The 8,754-nt window shown below is 41.1% G+C and overlaps 1 pseudogene; it reads right to left on the bottom strand.

Moving 5' to 3' along the window:
* Nucleotides 1-950: 950 nt before the first annotated feature.
* Nucleotides 951-2,250, bottom strand: LOC114217286 (methyltransferase-like protein 22 pseudogene; annotated as a pseudogene).
* Nucleotides 2,251-8,754: the final 6,504 nt, after the last annotated feature.

The following is an 8,754-nucleotide window of genomic DNA, read 5'->3' as shown; positions in this document are numbered from 1 at the left end:
ACAACCTGCGTTAGGCACCTTGGTGCATCTCTTCAAACCCTCTCCAACTCACACTAACCTCAGCCAAGTGACCAGTCTCACACTGGCTTCAACCAGCCTCCCGTGGTTGTGTTCTGACAGCACCTGGCCTTGGGCCAAATTTTCTGATCTTTTTTTGTAATGGCAAGTGTTTGTCCATAGTTTGCTATCTAGCACTTCCTAAAAATATTTTAAAACACATACAGAATCTCTTAAAGGTAAAATCAATACTTTAACAATGACCAAGAAAGGAGCTCAGACTACAAAAGAAGCATGGAAATGGGTGTTTGGAAATTTTCCCATCATTATACAAATATGATTTTTTTTCTTTTGCCAAAAATTATTTGTATCGCTAATTCAAATTATCTAAATTCTTAACAACTCATTTTAAATCTTCCAAATGAAAATTTTCAGTGGACTTAAAATCCATTTGTTAAAAATATAAAAACCCTTCGCTTTTTGATTTGTTTGTAAGAACAATTATTTTGACATCAGCAAGGATAGAAAATTGCTAATCTAAATTTTAGCAAAAACCTTTGCATAATTGCTGAATGGAATTGCAAAACAAGTTATGACTTAGTAGCAGAACCAACTATATACTTCATTTTTGGGACTTATGTCTCTTTGTAAGGAATATGCTCACTTATGATATCCATTAAAATTAAGCATCTACATAAACTGAAATTAGAATCAGACCTTCATTTTATTGCAAAATGTTAAACCAGTTTTCAACACATTGTTGTACATTGTATTTCTCTCAATAAGCAGATAGTAATAATATTCTTCAGCTGCGGGGGGAATCTTGGTACAATACATACTTCATGATACAATAATTTGAAGGTTGATATTAAGGTTAGTTTATTAAAATGTTTTATCCATTGCTTAATTTTCTTTCAAGATATTTATTCTTTTTTTTTTTTTTTCATGAGCTTTCCATTTTATTAGAAACGCATTCTAAGAACAGTCGAGAAGCCGTGCTGGTGGATGCGATGGGTCACATTACCGGTTCCACAAAGATCTTCCAGAGCTCCAGCTGCCGGATGCGCTCATAGACAAGAAGCTGTGGGAGGGAGGCCTCCATCCGCTCCACCGCGAAGCGCAGCCGGCCGGCCGCAAGCCCCTCCAGCCGCTGCAGCCAGGAGCGGAAGTGGTGGTAGGCTTCACACGTGACGTCCAGGGGTCTGAGCTTGAGGTTCAGCCTCTTCTCCACAGACAGAATGGCCGTGCAGGCGTTTTTCAGTTTGTGAACGAGGCGGGACAGCGTTTTAAACAGAGCGTCGGTTAGGTCATCATCGTAAACCACTTCGGCCGCGAGCAGGATGATGGTGTGGCTGTACAGGTCGGAGACGTCCTCCTGCGACCAGCTGAAGGAGACCTCCGGATCTGTGCCCAGGTCGTCTTTGAGCCAGTCCAGTTCTTTGACCTTAACTACACCACCTCCTGCAGCAGTCCCCAGGTGGCCGTTGAGGGCACTGTTTCGCTGGCACATGGCCAAGAGATCTGCACCGACATCTGTGCAGTAAACGGTACGCGCCACGGTGGCTGCCATGATGCTGGCCAGCCCCGTGCCCGCCCCAAGCTCCAGCACCGTGCGTCCCTGGAAGAGGTCCCGTTGGAACAGGGTGTAGTCAGCCAGGAGCAGGGCACCCCGCCACACTTGCTTGCCAACATCCTCCAGGGGGGTGGCCATGGTGTGTTCTATTCTGATGATATCCTGGGGGATGCTCTCTCGTGCTTCGTCTGCCTGGGGGGTCATCTTCCTCCTGCGTTAGAATCGTGGGATGTACCTTGTCTCTCGGAGGCCCCGCTGGCTCGGGGTCTGAAGCCGCCCGTGGCTTCCTCTCGACGTCCAGATCTCCGTCCTCGTCCAGCCGAGTTCCCACCCGCTCCTGGCTGGTGGCGTCACTCCTGCAGCCATTCCCCAGAGGGGGCTCTGGCACTGCCCGGCCCAGAGGGAGGCATTTCCTCTGCGGGACCCATGGCATGACGGCCACCCTCAACCCCTGAGTCTGTCTGAGAGTCTCGGCTCCACAGAAGCTTGAACTGGGACCAGAAAATGGGCTGCCCCATGCCATTCAGCCGCACCATGAGGTGCCTGTGGTTCGGGGTGTAGATTTGGACATCTGAGAGCTGAGTGTCACTTTTGAAGGTGACCTCACCCATAGCTGGGGTGGGGGCCAGCCACCATGGCCGGGTTCCTCGCGAATCATGGGACAGCAGCACCTGCCGCGGGCTGCAGGATGCAGTCCAGATGAGTCCTATTCATTCATTTTTGATTGAAAAGTCTCATGGCAGGAGGGGAAGAATGAAGGGGGGGAATCGGAGGGGGAGACAACCGTGACGGACGATGGACTCTGAAAAACAAACTGAGGGTTCTAGGGGGGAGGAGGCTGGGAGGGTGGGTTAGCCCGGTGATGGGTATTAAGGAGGGCGCGTTCTGCATGGAGCACTGGGTGTTATATGCAAACAATGAATCATGGAACACTACATCAAAAACTAATGATGTAATGTATGGTGATTAACATAACAATAAAAATTATTAAAAAAAGAAAGCACGTTCTGCATGGAGCCCTGGGTGTTATATGCAAATAACGAATCATGGGACACTACATCAAAAACTAATGATGTAATGTATGGTGATTAACATAACATAATAATAATAAGAAAGAAGTCTATTAAAAAAAAAAAGAAAAGTCTCATGACTTCCCATGATGCTTAGAATACATTTCTGGTTTTTAAAGTCCTTCATAATCTGGCCGCGTGCAGCCTCACCTCATACCATCATCCTCCCTCTCACCACACGGGTCTTCCTTCAGAGCACACCAAGCTCATCCCCTCATAGGGCCTTGCACTCCCCTTGCTCTTCTTCCAGATCTTCATATGGCTGGTTTCTTCCCTCCATTCAGTTCTGCACTGAAATTTGACCACCTTTGATAGACTTACCTCAATCTCCTAACCTAAAAAGGCATCCAGTTGACCTAAAAAGTGACCCAGTTGCTCTCTTTCAAATCACCACCCTATTTAATTTTCTGCCCAGCACTTAACCACTCTTAGTTGTTTCCTTGTTTATTCATTATTTGTTTATTATATGACTCCACTTACTAAAATACAGGCTCCTTGAGAGCAGAACTTTGTCTCTCTCTTACTCATTTCTCCAAAAAGCACATAGCCCATATTAGGCTTTCAATAAATATTGTTGAATTTTAAAAGAAAAATACCTTTCATCTTCTAATGGTATTATGGATCAGATTCATAAGACAAAACAATTAAGTAAACTGGAAAATTGTCCATGTTCAAACCATAGAAGAGTATCCAGCTCTCAGGTAAGCTGCCACTTGCATTACATGCCTCGTGTTTCATCTTGTGGAACCAAGTGGTTCATGGTGGAGGATGTGATGAATTGACCTACATGCTGTATCGATACAAATCATTGGTTGCATTATTTGCTTGTGTAACAAGTCTGAGGTAAGTGACTCCTCAGGCATACCATTTGTAGTTACACTTACTCATTTTGATTACTATATAGTAAACTATCTGTGACATTTATTTTTTTTTTAAGATTCATTTTTATTGATTTGAGAGAGAGAGAGCACAAGCAGGAAGGGCAGAGGGAGAAGGAGAGAGCATCAGATTCCTCACTGACCATGAAGCTCGATGCGGGGTTCTCTCTCAACCCTGAGATCATGACCTGAGCTGAAACCGAAACCAAGAGTCAGATGCTTAACCGACTGAGCCACCCAGGTGCCCCTAAACTATACATGATTTTTAAAAACAAATCAGATTGTAATGTGGTGCCAAAATGATGACTATGTCCAAAAGTTCTTTGGTTACATAAAAATCCTCATTTACCTCTTGAATAAATGCAGCTGAGAGGTATGGTTTTACTTACGTTCTCCTCAGTTGCAGTAGGACATGCCACAGATAATTCAAATTTTTCAAGCTTTTTCCTGTAAGTTCTAAGCCATGTTTTCAACATGCAGAGCAACAGTATTTCCAGGAAGACTGAGATATGCAAATACTACAGTAATTTTATCCACTTACTATAAAAGACTTTGAAACCCAACCAATGCTTTCATTTAGTACAGGACTGTATTTCACAGAAACATCACTGCTTTCATTTATATTCAAAGCAATGGGTGTTGATATTTTAGTTAATGTTACCCTTCATTAGCTTTTTCATTACCTATCTTTTCCATGTAGGGTCATAGCGATGGTTAAGGCTTGTTTCATAATGTCTCAAGCTGTACACCTTTGACACAAAAACACAGTTTTAAGCACATGGGAATATTCTCGGTTCCAGAGAGAATAATGCTTGTTCACAATTAAAAAAAAAATTAAAGCCTTCACGGTAGTGTTGCCAGATTTATCAAATAAAAATACAAGATACCTAATTAGATTTGAATGTCAGATAAACAACAAATATTGCATGGGACATACTGAAACTAAAAAATTACCTATTGTTTATCTGGCATTCAAATTTAATTGGGTATCTTATCTGGCAACCCCGGCCGGTTATTTATTTTTCTACTCTTTATAGAGACATTGGTTGAAATACACTCAGATGGCCTTCTAGGAAGTAGTGATGTGTTCATTACTTTCTTGTTGGCTATTTTAAAATGTCAGCTGTTTTCACATCAAAGTGGGAAAAGAGCTGAAAAAAACACATAAAATAAATGAAACATCAGTTCTCAAGATACTGGAAATGAGGCAATGAAGAATTTCATTATGTCAAACAATTAAAAGGCAAACATTGCCTAAGCATTTACCATATAGAAGGCGTTGTATTATGACATGCCACAATCACAAGAGAAGGAAAAATAAGAAAAAGACAAGCTCTCGGCCCTTGGAGAATTTATAATTTGATAAGGAAGATAATAAGGATACACATAAAAAGATGACAAACAGCGTAAAGCAGCAGATGGTAAGTGCCAAAGGAGTAATATAGACAAGAGGAGTCAGGACATCAGTTCCACCTGTGTCTTTGGCCTCAAAGGGAGAGAGGAAGAGAAAGGGAAAGTTTCACCAAGTGCTTTGTACTCACTGTCCTGTTTAAGCCTCCCACTATAGTCTGAATGTTTGTGTCCCCGCCAAATTCACATGCTGGAACCATCATGCCCATGTCACAGTGTTAAAAGATGAGGCTGTTCCACTCTGGGAAACAGTATGGAGTTCTTCAAAAAGTTGAAAATAGAGCTACCATATGAACCAGCAATTTCACTTCTGGGTATTTACCCTAAAGATACAAATGTAGGGATCCAAAGGGGTACGTGCACCCCGATGTTATAGCAGCAATGTCCACAATAGCCAAACCGTGGAAAGAGCCAAGACGTCCATCGACAGATGAATGGATAAAGAAGATGTGGTATATATATATATAATGGAATATTATGCAGCCATCAAAAAGAATGAAATCTTGCCATCTGCAATGATGTGGCTGGAACTGGAGGGTATTACGCTGAGTGAAATAAGTCAGTCAGAGAAAGACATGTATCATATGACCTCACTGATATGAGGAATTCTTAATCTCAGGAAACAAACTGAGGGTTGCTGGAATGATGGGGGGTGGGAGGGATGGGGTGGCTGGGTGATAGATATTGGGGAGGGTATGTGCTATGGTGAGCGCTGTGAAGTGTGCAAGACTGTTGAGTCACAGATCTGTACCTCTGAAACAAATAATACATTATATGTTAAAAAAAAAGAAGATAGCAGGAGGGGAAGAATGAAGAGGGGGAAATCGGAGGGGGAGAGGAACCATGAAAGACAATGGACCCTGAAAAACAAACTGAGGGTTCTAGAGGAGACGGGGGTGGGAAGATGGGTTAGCCTGGTGATGGGTATTGGGGAGGGCACATTCTGCATGGAGCACTGGGTGTTATATGCAAACAATGAATCATGGAACACTACATCAAAAACTAATGATGTAATGTATGGTGATTAACAGAACATAAAAAAATGGAGAAAAAAAAAGATGAGGCTGTTGGGAGGTGATTAAGTCATGAGGGCAAAGTCCTCATGGATGGGTTATAAAAATATAAAAATGATCTTATAAAAATGCTCTTATAATAATGATCCCTGGTTCCTTCCATCATGTGAAGAACCAGTGAGAAGGTGCCAACTATGGACCAGGAAGAGTGTCCTCACCAAAATATGACCATGCCAGGACCTCGATCTTGGACTTCCCAGACTCCAGAACTGTGAGCCATAAATTTCTCTTGTTTATAAGTCACCCAGTCTGTGGTATTTTGTTATAGCAGCCCAAATGGGCTAAGACACCTCCCACCTCTTTATGGCATAGATATTATTATCATCACCAGTTCCCAGCTGAAAAAGTGAGACCGAAGGGGTCTACATATGGTTATGGTTACACAGCTAGTAAGCAGCATATCCGCTTCCATCTCAGGTGCTCTTGACCCTTTTAACTGCCAGTACCACCTCTGAGAAGATGAGAGAGAAGCCTGGGACCTCTGCTGTTATATGGAAACCCTAGAGGTTTGAGTGGGATAGCAAGAATAAAAGAGCTGTTTGAGATAACAAGTGCTCCATGCATTACCCTAGACAGTGTGGATACAAATACTCACTCAATCACATTGGACTACAGTGAGACTAATGAAAATGTGAAAGAGCAGAAACACTATGAAATCAAAACAAACTGAAATGAGTTGGTGGCTGTTTGCATGCAGAGAATGAGAGAGCAAGAGAGAAAAGGAAGAATCAAAGATAACTGCAAACCCAAGATGTCACTAACAAACAAACCAAAATCAGTTAAACTAATAAATGAATTCGGCAAAGTTGCAGGATATAAAATTATCACACAAAAATCAGTTGTGTTTCTCTACAGTAACAATGAACAACCTGAAGAGGAAATTTCGAAAACAATTTCATTTTCTTTTTTAAGATTTAATTTATTTATTTGAGAGAGAGAGAGAACGAGAGAGAGAGATCACGAGCAGGGGGGAAGGGCAGGAGGAGAAGCGCACTCTCCGCCAAGCAGGGAGCCCAAAGCGGGACTAGATCCCAGGACCCTGGGATCGTGACCTGAGCTGAAGGCAGATGTTTAACCGACTGAGCCACCCAGGCACTCCAAAAACAATTTCATTTTCAATAGCATCAAAAAATAAAATATTTAGGATTAAGTTTAACTAAGCAGGCGAAAGATTTGTTCATTGAAACTACAAAACATTGCTAAAAGAAATTAAATAAGACATTAATAAATGGAAAGACATCCTGGCTTCATGAATCGGAAAACTTAATATTGTGAAGATGTCAATACTACCCAGGTGGTCTACAGATTCAGTGCAATCCCTAACAACATACCAAGGTTTTGTATTTCTTTTTGTTTTTTTTATTTATTTGAAAAAAATTTTTTAAAAATCCATCCTAAAATTAATATGGAATCTCAAGGGACTCCAAATAGACAAAACAGTCCTAAAAAAGAACAAAGCTGGAGGTCTCATACTTCCTGATTTCAAAACTTACTACAAATCTACAGCAGTTAAAACAACGTGATAGTGGCATAAAGACAAATATACAGGCCAACAGAATGGAATAGAGAGCCCAGAAATGAACTTCCACAAATATAGTCAAATAATTTTTGACTAGAGTGGTAAAAACCATTTAATGGAGAATGAACCGTCTTTTCAAAAATTAGTGCTGTGAAAACTGAATGTCCACAGGCAAAGAATGAAGTTGGACCCTTACCTTACATCATATATGACATTAATTCAAAATGGATTAAAGATCTAAAGACCAGAAACCATAAAACTCCTAGAAGAAAATATAGGGAGAAATCTTTTTGACACTGAATTTGGCAATGATTTATTGGATATGATACCAAAAGTACAGGCATTTTCTTCTTCTTTTTTTTTTCTTAACATATATTGCATTATAGCAGGAGGGGAAGAATGAAGGGGAGTAAATCGGAGGGGGACACGAACCATGAGAGACGATGGACTCTGAAAAACAAACTGAGGGTTCTAGAGGGGAGGGGGTTGGGGGGATGGGTTAGCCTGGTGGTGGGTATTAAAGAGGGCACGTTCTGTATGGAGCACTGGGTGTTATGCACAAACAATGAATCATGGAACACTACATCAAAAACTAATGATGTATGGTGATTAACAGAACAATAAAAAAAATTTAAAGAAAAAAGCATTAAAAAAAAGTACAGGCAAAGAAGGAAAAGATAGATAAATTAGACTTCACCAAAATTTCAAAAACTTTTGTGCACCTAAGGATGCTACCAACAGAGTGAAAAGGCAACCCATATATTGGGAGAAAATACTGGCAAATTATATATCTGATAAGGGATTAATATCCAGAATATATAAAGGACTCTGATAGCTCAACAGCACCAACAATAACAAAACAACTTCCCCCAAATCAGCAAAATATTTGAATGGACATTTCTCTGACAAATGGCTAGAAAGCATATGAAAAGATGTTCAACATCACTAATAATTAAGGAAATCAAAAGGACAATGAGAACTCATTCATAACCCATTGGGATGGCTATTGTCAAAGAAAACAAAACAGAAAATGACATGTTTGTGAGGATGTGAAGGCACTGGAACCCTTGTGCATTGTTGGCGGGACTGTAAAATGGTGCAGCTGCTGTGGAAACCAGCATCATGCTTCTTCAAAAAATTAAAGATAGAATTACCATATGATCCAGCAATTCCACTGCTGGGTATATACCCAACCAAAAGAACTGAAAGCAGGGATTCAAACAGATATTTGTGC

The sequence above is a fragment of the Eumetopias jubatus genome, unplaced genomic scaffold (genome assembly GCF_037043125.1).
Source record: "Eumetopias jubatus isolate StellerSeaLion01/CBP00866 unplaced genomic scaffold, mEumJub1_p1.0 scaffold_8, whole genome shotgun sequence".
Taxonomy (NCBI): Eukaryota; Metazoa; Chordata; class Mammalia; order Carnivora; family Otariidae; genus Eumetopias; species Eumetopias jubatus.
This window is presented reverse-complemented; position numbering and strand designations above follow the sequence as displayed.